At 41.2% G+C, this 14,480-nt stretch overlaps 1 protein-coding gene across 17 annotated transcripts in view; it reads left to right on the forward strand.

The window, feature by feature from the left end:
- The window catches only part of KIF1A (kinesin family member 1A), a 113,944-nt gene that overhangs the window by 7,318 nt on the left and 92,146 nt on the right, over window positions 1–14,480 (forward strand). The window lies entirely within an intron of this gene.

Below are 14,480 nucleotides of genomic sequence, written 5' to 3' on the forward strand. Positions count from 1 at the left end.
GGCAGGCAAAAATCGCAATGTGCAAATTAAAAGGCAAGGGCATGGAAAGGTTTATAGTTATTACAAATAATGGAAATAATAAAAAGAAGGTATAAGCAAGCATGGGGTACTGGAGGGAAGGGATGGGAATAGACAAAGGCAAAACACACTTAGATAATGCAGGGGATTAATAGTAAGAAGTCTGTTGATGTAAGGAGAGAGTAAGGAATCGTGGAATGTGAATGAAGTCACCTGGGTAGATAGAGGCAGGGGAAGAGGGACAAAACAAGCTGCAGAGAGCTTGATTGTCTGTTGGGTAAAGCATGCAGCTTATTTGCAGAGCAGCTTAATGTGATGTGCAAATCCATGCCCTGAACTGAATGCATGCAAGCTTGTAACAAGAATATCACCATCACCCCTTTGGGTAGAGCAGATGATAAGTGGGATAAATCTATTTAGCTTCCAAAGAGTTGGGCTGCTGTCTTAAAAATGCAATTTTTTTCAGAAGGCTTTCAAAATATATTTTTTTAAAAAATAGGGAAAAATACCCACATGATAGTCCAACATAATAATATTGATGAATTTGGAATTTTTAAGGATTCACAAATACACAGATGAGGAGTCTTCTAAAGACATTCAGAACACCAGCAGACTTGTTTCACTGATCAACCCATCCTTAGGGTGATTGAACAAACTGTTTCAGTGCCAGTTAACATGTTGGCAGCTCCTCCCATTTTTTAACATTTAGCTTCTAAGGAGTGCCTAAAAAGGTCTTTCTTTCAGTGGGATTGTGTGAGTGTTATTCACAGCAACCGTTAGAGACAGACAAACAGAAGCAGCATGTCTGCTAGGTTTGCTTCAAGGCTTGAGTGAGCTTTGCACTAGGACCCAGGCCAAGAAGTAGCAGACTTCCAAAGGCATCTAGTGGTTCCTTGTGTATGTAGGGTTAGCAAATTCAGAGAAATAAAGGGCCACAGTACCTTTCATAGGGATATAAAACAGGGTGCTTGCTGTACGGAGGTGAGAAAAATGGCACTTGGAGCATTTCTTCCTGTCATACAAATATTGAAAATACAATTAACCGCCCCCCCCGCAAACTCTGTGAATCCTACTCTTAAGTAAATATCTTGATATTTTCATAGCGTGGGGGTCACAAGAACATACACTGGGGTTATCTGGGGTAGCAGCGGGTGCGGGGAGGGCTATCAGTAAGATTGGATACTCCCAGGCAGCCATGCTCTCCAAGGCATTATTCTCTCTGCTCCCAGATTTCTATTTTACTTTTCCTATTTTTATTTTACATTTTGTGGGGAGCAGGCATATTCTCATGGGGTTTAGGGAGTTGCCCTATTTGGCCATCTGTCTGTCTGTTCTTCCCTTCCTCTCCCCTCTCCTTTAACAGTTCACTCCTGCAAATCTCAGAATTCCCCTGAGCTTGCCGATAATTCCCTCTTTTTTTCTCAGTGGCTCCATGGTGGCTACAATCCTGTTGGTGCTCATTAAGAGAGTGCATTATTAGAGCAAGTGATGTTGTTGTGGCGCACCTGTTCTGCTCAGTACTTCTGTGTGTGAGAATTGTGAGGTCTGTGTGGAGTTCAGTTCCTTTACCGGTAGCCCAAAGTTATGAGCTCTCCTGAAATAACTCCTAGAAGCTCTGCTGGAGACCATCTGCATAAAGCACACAATCGCTGACATTTTTGTAATTAGCTGATTGGATGTATGCATGTATATTTCCTGCTGCTTCAATCAAAGAGAGCTGGTGGCTGATTTATGAAGAACAGCTGAGCTCCTTCATATTCCTGAGGCTGTAATAATTGGAGGCTTTATCTGATGCTGTCCTCTCCTGACTCTCTTGCTCTCGATTTTTCTGTACCCATATTCTCCACATGTAATCCTCTTCATGTGGGCCCGTCACCACTGCTCTTTCAGAATATTGTCTTTTATCTTAACCATGCAAGTAGTTGGATGTCCAGACTCTGGAGGGTAACAGCTCTTATCATATGGGATTTATTAGGGCATCAGCCACATAGTAAATCAAAGGATTATAGCAGGGATGGGCAACTTTTTTTTTTTTTTTTTTTTTTGCCTGCAATCCTTGGACTGATGGGAATTGTAAACAATATCTGGAGTCATCCCTGATCTCTGGTCATGCATCCAGTCCACTTCTAATTTCCACATTGCATTCCTACTCTGTGATTTCTTCACCTGTTGGCTACTTGCTTATTCCTAGTGTTTGTTGAACCAGTGCTTTTTTCACAGCAATAATAGTGCTCAAAATCCTTTTCCTCAAATGCCTCCATCCTTCCCACCCATGTTTTAGAGCACAAGTGCGGCAATCACAACATCCATTTGTAGAGTCTGATGAGTCTATAAATCATTTGGATAGCTGAAAGCTCGCTGGTTGAACTCATGTATTTTGGAAAAGTGGCAAATTAAATATTGATAATGATTATGAAAGAGTTCAAAAATAAAATAGCAAAGATCATAGCATATTAGATAAATCACATTTAGAATAGGGGCTGAGGCCCAATGAACTGCTTTAGGTCTATCCATTGGTGAGGCATTCCTTGTGAGATTTTCTTGAAACCCTTGGGCTGTGAGCTAGCTGTCAAAACTCTGGTTCTTTTTAATATGGCTCCCCATGGCTTTTTTCAAGCACATATGTATTCATATGCATTCAAGAAGAGCAGACACAATGGATTATGCTGTGGGATCCCCTAGGATCAGGAGGACCAAGGGGAAGGAGGAAGGGCAACCCACAGTGACTTCAATCATTTGATGGACCCACTGAGGGCTGTTTTGCAAGCAAGCCACCCTGTGAACTTAATTCTCAGGGTATGTTCTTGTGAGGTGTGAATTCCTTCTCTCTTTCAACACCAAGATCTTGGGACAGGGTGGGTGGGAGATCATCCAGTGAAACTGAACAATAGGTTCAGGTAAAACAAAAATCCTTTCTCCACCCAAGATTTGTTATTCAGTGGCTCAAGGTGTTATGAAGACTTTTAAAGATGATTCAACCATCTCACAGAAGCTGCCTGTATCCAATAGCTGTATGTCAGCAAGCCCCTTTGCTGCAGAACCACAAAAGAGGAGCAGGACTGGTCCAACATAAAAAGAGAGATGAGAACCGAGACACTGGCTGTGACATCCCTGATAAAGAGATGGTGACATCACCCACTTCTAGCATTTTTAAACGTTCCTTTTAAATCAGATAACTGTTAACTTTGTATGGAAATGCTGTTCAGTTCTCCATACTACTGAGAAAGGAAAGTGTGCATTTTTCTGAGTTCATTTTCTTGACAGACAAAGGTCCAGTGTAATCTCTCAACAAGAGACACAGCACTAAAATAAATCTGTGCAAAACTGAGAGCAACATCTGGGATGATACGAGCAGAATAAACTGACAGAAAGAATCATGAGAGGACATCTGAAAATGTGGACCAGTCTTTTACTGCCATTCTGAATTGCTTCCTTCCCTTGCTCTGTATGTGCTAACTTTTGAGAATCCAAACAAGAGAGACATACCCTTCTCCCCTGATTTAGAAGTCCTTGATCCTTCTTGTTCTCAGTGCTATAAGAAATTAAGAGTGACTAGAGTGGATTATTTTAATATAAATTCTAGTTACAGAAATTGCAATATTTGCTTTCATTTATTTAATAATTTTTGAATACATACAAAAGCAATTTAAAATGTGTTATATTAGCATGCTTGAAAGTTGAAGTGATTGAAACTTTCTTGTGTTCTAATTTATGCATCTAATCTATCCATTTTAATCTATATATTCCTGGTTTGTCTAGTAGTTTCATTTTTTATTTTGGATATGGGAAATGTATGTTTGGTTTTCTGCGAAACATGATGCTAATGGATGGCCTCAGGCAGAGATTTAATTCCTAAATCCCACTGCCTTAAAGGACTGTTGCAACGATAAAAGGAAATACTGCTAATGAAATGTTAAATTCATTTCCCTGAGTAGCTAGAAACTTTTCAGGCCTGACATGCTGTCAGGTTTGGTTGCAGAACCTTAGAAAAGAGTGTTTTCTAGCTTAGGAAAGCAGTATATTTTGTGAAGGAGCTGGGCTGTCTCTTGTGTATGTGTGTAATTAGGAATAGGAAAATCAGCAAATGCTCAAGCTCATTGAGGTCCCTTGATTTCCAATACAAAACATATTCTAAATGCAAGCTTTTCTCTCTTTCTTTCAAATAGGGAAAGTGTTTATTTGTTTATGATTTCTTTAAGCACACACTCAAATATGTATGTTCTGCATTGACTAAATCATGAAAATGCATTTCCCTCCACTTTTTCTAGCCAACATATTGTTCAAATGTAATTCCAAGTTTGGGAATATGTAACCTTTGGCCAAGTAATGCATTCACATTTGCCTTTGTGCTTGAGGTTGTGAGCAGGGCAAATTCCCAACACCTGGGGAGAGAACCTAGAGCTACTAGACATCATCTGGCAGGCCATAGGATCATTTGGGTTCCCATATCCGAGGCTGAGGACAGTTCTCACTGGAGAGCTGGGAATCTGTGCTCTAATCCCCACCCCCACCCCGCCCAGTTGTAGCCATGAGGGATACAGCCATGGAACTGCCTCTCCAAGGTCAGGAACTCAGCTTTGGAGAGTAGGTGAAGGGGGCATTTCAGGGGTTGCAGAAGAGATGAGACTGTAGAGACCAGAGTATGACATATCCTGTGCGTTCTGCTGCCTCTTTCATTCCCCCTCTGAAGCTCCCCAGCTGGACTGTCCAGAGAAAATGGAGAGTGGGAGGAGCAGGAAAGCAAAGATTGCTCCTCCTACTCTGCATTGGATGATCACCAGTCACTGCATTTCAAGGCTGATGATCATCTTGATAGGACTGCACCCTTAAGGAACTGAGGCAACCCTCTTGTGCTTTCCTGTTTGATACTTCAATGTAGTATGTTCTTTGTGTTCAGGAATTTACTTCATTTCTAAGATTTACAAACAGCCACTCTACAAAGTTTCCAGAACAGTTAATGAAAAACAAGATAAGATACATAAAATAGAACAGGATGTTTTCATAATATATCTAACAGCCTGAAATGATAATGGCAACACTAACACATCAAATCTCAAACACTTTAAAAGAAATGGGACAGAAGAAAGGTAGATTTAGAAGTTTTGAGCAGTGTTATTCAAAATCTTGCATCAAGCATTTTGAATGTTGCTTGATTTCAGAAAGACCTTGGTGTTCCTTGCTCTGCATTTTTACCTCACTATCTTGTATGCTATTTGGTTATTCCTTGGCTCACACTGCTTTTGCTTTGATTGGCACATTCATCAACTTGATACCCCCCAGGCAGTTTCCCTAGCAACTGCCACTCATTACAGGAAGGCTTATCATTAATTTAGGACTTAGGGATGAACAAAGACATTAGAAAAGAGCTTCGTTTACTGCGTTCCCTCTGGCCGTATGGAACATATTGTAGGTGCAGTTAATTCTCCAGCACTGCTGCATGCATGAAGGAGACCACTTTATCCTGGGCAGATATGCAAGAAATTAAGTGACTCATTAGATATGAAGAGTTATATTTGGCACGCTTGAGAGCTTTAAAAAAAAATCTCATTTATCCATTCTCCATTAGAACTGCACATTAAGTTAATTTGGGCCAGTTTTCCAGTTTTAAAAGAGAGCAACACACATAGACTAATAGCATATGTAGGCAAATAGTGTATAACACTATCAGTATATAAGCAAAAGTGGTTTGACAGTAACCTTGTTTTACTTTATTTATGTTGTTTAATATTGTTGTTATTCAGCTTGTAACTTAGGAACTCTCAGGTTTTGACTAAGGGATGGAAATGCATCCTTCATCCAGCATATATCCTTTCTGGTCGGTAATATGGCCTCTTCAGAAGCAGTATATTAGGGAAACAGAAGGCAGGCCTGGGGCCCAATCCAGCCCTGAAGTAATTCCTAGAGGTCCCTGGCTGTTTTTCCCCAAGGAATGATCGTTGGTGTTGCCTGAGACTGCCATTATGAATCCTTCTGCATTTCACCCCCAAGGGAGAGACACTGTGAAAGTGGGCATGCCTTCACTTCTGCTGTTGTGCCCCTAATTGGACTTCTCCAATGATGATGTCCAGGGACTGCAGGTGGCGCAGTGGTTTAAACCACTGTGCTGCTGGGCTGGTTGATCTAAAGGTTGCCGGTTTGAATCTGCACAATGGAGTGAGTTCCCATTGCTCTGTCCCAGCTCCTGCCAGCCTTGCAGTTCGAAAGCATGCAAATGCAAGTAGATAAAAAGGTATCACTTCGGTGGGCAGGTAACAGCGTTCCATGCACTTCGGTGTTTAGTCACGCCGGCCACATGACCAGGGAGACTGACTGCGGCCAAACGCTGGCTCCCTCGGCTAGGAAACGGAGATGAGCACCGCCCCCTAGAGTCAGGCATGACTGGACTTAATGTCAAAGGGAAACCTTTACCTTTTTAATGATGATGTCTAGCGACTGGGGTTACCTCTTCAGGAGGTGGGAGTTCCTTGTTGGAAAAACTACCCATCTCAATGTCTCCTCCCTTGGGTTGCTTCTCCTCCCTGTTCCTACAGGCTGGTTGACTGGTCCCTTCATCTACCCTTGAACTAATCTCTCCCATAGCTGGTTCCTGTGGACTCTTGAAACACAGATGGGGTTTGGACTATTTCAAAGACACTTCCTCTTTGGAATTTGAACTGTCATTCCTACCAGAATGGATAGCTTTCCATACACACTCCCGACCCCATGTGCTTGCACAAGAGCCATGAACACTGGGAACTATCATTGTCATGCTAGTTTCTATTTATCAGATAGGTATTGATTTATCTGTTAGTGGTGTGCATATAAAAGAAGAGGAACACTTTTGCTCAGTTGCCTGTGAGGATGCTACCTGCTCAGGACAGACAAGTTAAAGGCAATGAGAGGTTATATTTGGCTGAGGGGTGGAAAATTTCTCGGGGAAAATGGAAGGTTAAACTGTGAAAAGGTGGTGCTACCCACATTTTTAGCTAGGAACTTCCCCATAAAAACTCATGCTGAGTGCAGTTCTAGCATGTCATATACCTATATGGGACAATACCACAAACATTTTTTTGCTATCAGTTGTTGCCTCCCTCCTGTGCTGTCCTCTGCATCATTTCCAGCTCTCATGCTTCCTTTCCGCAAGAACTAACCTCCTCTTGGCACAGCTGAGCCTGCATGATTAAAAAATCTTTGAATTTAAATGGTACATCAGCTGCCTATTAAGAATGTAATTCTTCACTTTGCACTGTCTTACCCAGAAAGGTCACTTGAATGACGCCTAAAATTATGGAATTGTTATTTTTAGCCTTGCCATTATTCTGTGCGTGTGCTTCTGTTTGCTGTGGCTCTCTATTTTAAAATGCAATAAAAATTTAAAAGAAGAATGACAGAGCAAGCCAGTCTCATTCTTGGATTGCCATGGTAACATTCTCATCAGAGAAAAAATTGGTACAGAATTCCAGAGTGGGTATATGTTGTGTTTGAAGGCAATGTTAAAGTGCTCCAATGAAATTGAGTTGAAATTCCAGTTATGGGCTTTGTTGGTTCTTGCAGTTTCTTCCAGAATTAAAGGGTTGGACAGCTTATCAGAATGAAAGGCCAGTTGATCCAGACACCTATACTGAGATGGTTTCACTCTCCCTAACTCATTCCTACTCAGATATCCCAGGTTTTTATTTTGAAACTCTTTACTGAAGGTACTATGGATTGAACCCGAGACTACATGCACACTGAGCATGTGCTTTGTTATTAAACTGTGGATCTTCACTGCAAGGCCCAAGGGCCACCGATGTCTCCCAGTCACCTCAAGCGTGGCTTTCCTGGCTCTCTTGTTTATAGCACTTTCTCGTTCTCAGTAGAGTCAGTCTAGCTGTGCCTTGTCTTTTGCTGTAATAGTAGACCAGCTCCTATGATCTGGGCCACCAGATGAGACTTCAGGGCTTGTCCACTGTAAGAGGAGTGGGAGAAGAGCCCATCAACTATGGTGGGAACAAAGCCCTGGAGGCAAAAAGCAAAGTGAATGGCTAGCTGTATTGGGTCACTGTGCAGGCACTGGAGCTCAGGGAAAACTGAATGTGCTGCTGCGAGAGAATGAAAAGGGGAGAGAGAGCGTGGGAAATGGACCTGCACTAGGAGATTTTGCAGCATTGAGAAGGGCAGAATATTCTCCCAGTGAAGGAAAAAAAAGATCCATCTCATTCCAAGAAACAAGCAATCCTGTCAGAAGTGTACCTGCCTTGCAGTTGGATGACCAATGTGGTGTGCTGGGGAAGGGAAGCAGAGGCTACCAAGTTCATGTGTTACCACATGAGCAGGAGGTAGGAAAAGGAGAGACTTTCCATAACCTGGGAAAGCCCAAGTGGTGGTGGCACCTAGAGCTGAAGCTGTTCCTGCTTCCAAAATGGCGAAAATAACTGCTTAAAATGTGAAAGTGTGGCTATTAATCCACTTTATCTTGATAATTGGTTCTTTTCCACATTGGAACACACATTGGTGGAGTCACCTCATGATCTTTGTTGCCTGAGGTGGTGGTTCTGATAGTTATAACCCATCATCCTTGGGGTATAACTATGGGTGAATTTCCTTGTAGGATTTCTCATGGCAAGAGCTGCCACCATTTTGGATATTTGAAATGCAGCAGAAGCACATTGTAGGTTATTATGTGTGAACCTTGCATGGTTCAATTGCTTGGGCAGTTGACAAATAACTCACAGCCCAAGTGTTCAGAGTTGTGGCTTGTCAACTATCTCAACAACTCATCCTCATCAGGTTCACATGTAACAAGAAACAATGACGTGCTCCCACCACGGTTTCCCACCACAGCTAAATAGTCAAAATGGCAGGCATTGCCACAATGAGAAGGTCTATGGAGAAATCTGTGCATGGTTGCTTTTCATTGCATGCAAACTGGGTCATTGTCATCACAATAAACTTGGCACAGCTGACAGGACAGCCCTTCTTTTTTCTGGGGTCTTTTCAGAGTGGTGTATTCAGCATTTGGAGGAAATGGGTCCATATAGCATTTGCTACTTGATGGTGAAACTCTTGGGTGAATTGATAGTAAAACACTCAGGTGACAGCTTTACCGGGTGGGAAGTTATAAATCAATTATGCTTGACTTTTAATGTTGATATGCTTTGCTAAAAGCAAAAAATATATATATTTTTTTAAAATAAGAAAATAAACTTTCTCTGTTGAATATTGACAAGTGTTTCAAAATGTATAGATTCAGAAAGATAATATTTCTCCACAAAGATAAATACAGACTCTCAGCCCCGAATACCTGACAGGGTTGTTCTTGTGGGGATAAGATTGAGAGTAGGAGGAGAATGATATAAGCTGTTTTGAATTCATAAGGAAAAAAATGGGCCATAAATCAAAAAAAAGAAATAGTGTGAGTAGAAGGAAGAATACAATTGGAATGAAGGTATCCAGAAAAACATGCTATGTATATAAGTTTAGGAGAACCATGCAGTCTTATACATATCTACTCAAAAGAGAGTCCCTCTGAGAGTCCCCCTTCAGTGGGACTTACTTCTAAATAAGTATGGGATAGGAAATACTCTCCCCCCCCCCCCCAAGTTTTCCCCAAGGGAGTCTGTCGGGGGCTGCATGCAACAGTGGACTGAGCCAGAGCCTGCTGTGGGTTGGTCCAAACCATACAAATTCTCTTCCTATTCACTCCCAAGCCCCTATCCATTTATTCACAAAGATTCAGAATATTAAAACCATTGATATGCAAGTAACTAATTACTTTCTATTAACAACATCACTCTGGAAACATGACAAGACCCCTATTTTCATTTAACCTCTTTAGCTCAGCAAAATAACATATTTACTATTCTAACCAGCAATAGTAGTTCATACACAAATTTAACCTCTTTAGCTCAGCAAAATAACATATCTACTATTCTAACCAGCAATAGTAATTCATACACAAATGAATACACTGCAAAAACCTACTAATTTGTTATCAGATGGTTAGAAAAAAAGCTTTGTTTCCCCCGCCCCCACATACACATATGCCATAAAACCAGGAAAAAAGAAAACAACTCCTATTTTTAAAAACTAAAATCTGAAACTACACAGAAGCAGTGGGGGCAGGAGGGGTAGAGGGAAGAGATGGCAAGAAATAAGATTTCAACTGAAGATACAGGTGTTTCTGGAGAGAATGAAAGAAATTATTGATGAGGGGGACAGAGCACCCCTATATCCTCTTCTGTGAGGAAGAGTTAAAGTTGCATGTATAGCCAGCTGTGGTGGACTTGAACATGGTGCTAGCATTCCAGCAGAAGATTAAGGCTGAGTGGCTTCCGTAAGGACACTCTGCCATTTGCTGTTTCTGACGTGTTGTGAGACTCATCATAGCCACATCTGTAGCTGACCGTAGTAATTGATGCACATATCCGCAGACCTCCCTGCGTTTGCTGTCAGTTGCACTTAGCAGTTGCCTGGGAGTCTCTTACATCAAAGCTCAGTGTTAATGGCTCTTCTGTGGGCTTAGTGAATAGTTGCAACTCTGGTTAGAATTTCCTGTTAAGGAAGGACAAAGCTCTACTGTGCATTCTTTCCATATTTTTTTTACCAGGGCAGCAAACACTTTGGTCCTGCTCTGCCTCTGCTTAGTATACCAGCAAAAACAAGCCCTTTGGCTGCTTTTTGATAATTCTGTAATAAACTTGTTAATTAAGGATGGAAGTACCGGCTCTTTACTGTAAGTACATGTCTCTGTGTTGGGAACACCACACAGAATCAGATGTGCACATGCATAATACAGCATCTGCAATGACCTGCTGTAGAAAACAGTTAAAAGAGGCTTCTCTGCTTGATGGGGTTTAAGTCACTGCTTTAGAAACATAGAAACAGCGTGAGCCAGAAGGGGCCTCCCAGGCCATCTAGTCTAACCCCCATCTCCAGCCGACTCCACTCATGACATGCCTATCACGTGCATGTCTAACCTATCCTTGAACACCCTCACCGATGGGGCTTCAACCATCTCCCATGGAAACCTATTCCGTACCCCAGGGGTCCTAACTGTCATGAAGTACTTCCTTGGTTCCCTGGACTTTTCTCCATTGGAACACATCCTGCCCTCCACTGCAGGGGAAAAAAGGTCATGACCCACCTCTGTGTGGACTCACCCCCTTCCTGAGACTTGTTCTTCCTTTTTAGTTGTGGGGGAGAGGGAATCATTTACATCACTTACCCCCAGTGGGGGGTGTATTTCTCTGCTTTTCTGTATATTTCTATATATTCTTTTTTCTATAAATTGCTATATATTCTGTTAACCACAAGGAAGGACAGTGCTGTAGTTTCAGCATAGCAGTTTTGCAGCAATGCATGAGGCTCTTATTTGTTGAGATTTAAAATGTAACATCAGACCTTCTTTACTTCAAAAATAAAATAAAATAAACCTACCAAAAAGGCTGAATAATATGGGAGAGGTTCTGGAGCATTACAGTGTTATGAGAAGGCTCTACAAACTTGTATGAGTGAGAAATCATTTGTTGCAATTTAAAATTTAATATCAGATTGTCCTTGCTAAAAACAAAACAACACTGCATGGACTGCTGTGGGCACCGGAAAATGTCGGGTGAGTAGATTGCCACGTTAGTGTCTACCTGACATCTCTCTGAATCTTAGGCTGCAGCTCATTCAGCAAACACCAAAACATTTGCTTCGTGTCTATTGGACACCACATCTCTGTAATATGGAATTGTCTAATTTAGCTAATTGCTCATAGTGCAACACAAATAATACTTCTTTTATATATATATATATATATATTCTTCATGGAAATTAACACATGGAAGTTGAAATGGATTCTCTGTTCCCTTTTGACACCCGAAAGACTGATATTACAAAAATGGAAGGGTAAAACACTCTTTCTAAAATGCAACAGACTGAGGAGCTTATCATGCTTTTGATATAAGAGCAGGTGGCACATAGTACCAATGTCAACTAGATACCTATTTAAATATTCAGTCTGTTTTTATTTTAAGTCTGTGTATAATTACCAGAAAGTTGTATGCATTTTATACAAATCCATGTATATATACCAAATTAACAGAAATTATGATAATCATTTTAAGCGTCCCTGTGCTCCACATTGGGGAACCCTTTCATAGGCAACACTGGAGGTGTGCTGTGCCCCATGACTGTGGAATAACTAGCCATGCAGTGGCATATGGAATGTAAAATCTATCCAGAATTTGTAGGGTCTGATTTGGCTCAGTGGTTTATACTGTTGCAATAATTTTTTGAACACAACACGACACAAATAATTCTTGTGTTGTTGATTTAGGCTTAGTTTTAGGTAAGTTACTTTATGCATGGAAAAAGGAAGCATATAAATAATTTAAATCAACTAAAGACATGATCCCATCAACATGTAGTTTATTATTTATTTATTTAAAGTTTTTATATGCCGTCCCCTTGCTATATAGCCTTGGGACGGCTCACAGAAATAAACACAAAACAAATAACAAATAACAATTACAGTTAAAACCCGGAAACACAATGGATGCACAATTAAAACCTATAAATATTAAACATTATTAAAATATTGTTTGAATAAAAAGGTCTTGGCCTGGCGCCGAAAAACAAATAATGACAGCACCAGGCAGATCTCTCTGGGGAGCGCATTCCATAAATGGGGCGCCACCGCAGAGAAAGCCCTCCTCTGGGTACTCACCCTCCTAATGTCTTTCACAGAGGGTTCCCAGAGGAGGGCTTCTGCCGCCAATCTCAAGGGGCAGGAGGGCAAATATGGAAGCAGGCGTTCCTTCAAGTATCCAGGTCCCAAGCCGTTAAGAGCTTTGTAGGTTATAACCAGCACCTTGAATTGAGCCCGCACTTCGATGGGAAGCCAATGAAGCTGATAGAGGACTCGGGTTATATGAGAATAACGCCAAGTCCCCGTCAGCAACCTGGCTGCTCTGTTTTGCACCATCTGAAGTATCTGGACTGTCTTCAAGGGCAGCCCCACATAGAGCGTGTTACAGAAATCCAACCGGCAAGTAACCAATGCATGCATCACTGTCGCTAGGCAGTCGTCAGTTGAAGGAGCTGCAGCAGTGTAGTTTAATCTCACTGTGCATGGATCTGTGGGTCCATGTGAGTGTGCATGCATGGGAATATGTAGGATTTTCTCATGCAAAGGGCAGCTTAAAGACCCATGCAGTCAACCTCACCTGTATAATCTCCTGTTTCATATGCATGTCCTTAAAGGGTAGGATTGCACTGTGCTGAAGTCACTCTCATGGTGCTAAAGGTGTATGTTCAGAGCACCTGCATTGGTTGCCATAGAATTTACTTTGCTACCTTTAAAATGACAGGCTGCCTGCATTTATGATTATATACAGAAATCATATAATGTATATATGCTCCTGCAATACATCTATCATGATATCTTCTTCATGATACTAGTCAATTGTTTGTGTTTAGTCAAGCAGCACCTAATAGTTGACTTTTCCTTAGTCCACTATCTAGTATCTAGTTAGTGAGTGCAATAGCGACCTTACGCAGATATTTGATATATATGTGGGAAGGAAGAACTGGAGCCAGCTTTGCACCCTTGGCTCACTCAATGTATGTACATGGTGAAAGAATGACATCTCTGTGCACAGACCTGAAATCTGTGATTTCCACAGGTCATTTTCTGTGGCTTATTTGTCATGAGATCTGTGCCTGATCATGTAGACCTCTGTGCAGATGTTCTTCTCTATGTATAGACAACAGTTGTGTTGGATGGATGGATCCACCAGGCATGATCCCAGCCCTCTTGCCACATGTTCATCGTGCAGGGCTGTTGTCTCTCTCTCACCCAAGGCAGTTGATATACTGATTAAAGACAATGTTTTTTTAACTGAAATGTTACATGAAAGCTGAAGGTGTCTGCCTTGAGTTTCGAATCTTCAGCTGAACAGTCGAAGCCGTAGGATGTTTCATATGATGTAATACTCCATTTCTGTGCATTCAGAAGTAAGACTGATCAGTTTCAGTGTGGCTTAATCCCAAACAGGTCTGCTTAAATTGTTAATAACCATGTTGATGATTGATGATTTAAAACTATGTTGGGTGCTCTGTTGGGCAGAATTAGATATAAACTGAAAATTAGTAAAATAATCATGACATATTTTATGTAAGAAAGGAGAGCATTAGGGGCCTTAAGATTCCCTATTAACAAGTTTATAATTTTCCCCATGTTGTGAGATGTCTTACATTTCTATTTAAACTTTAGCAATAATTTTTAAATTGTTGTAGCTATATATACATTAGCATTTAGAAATGTTACACACATTGGCGTCCTTTTCTGCCCTCTTTTTTAGTGATGAATGCATTTCCTTTTTTGGGTGATGCACAAATGAGTCTGAGATGCAGTGTACTACGTCATATGTTTCAAAATGGTTTCCTACAACTGGGACACATTGACTAGATTCAGTCAACACAAATATTCAGGGGATGTACTGTTGTTGTACCAT

The sequence above is a fragment of the Varanus komodoensis genome, unplaced genomic scaffold, assembly GCF_004798865.1.
Source record: "Varanus komodoensis strain SLA01 unplaced genomic scaffold, ASM479886v1 scaffold1, whole genome shotgun sequence".
Taxonomy (NCBI): Eukaryota; Metazoa; Chordata; class Lepidosauria; order Squamata; family Varanidae; genus Varanus; species Varanus komodoensis.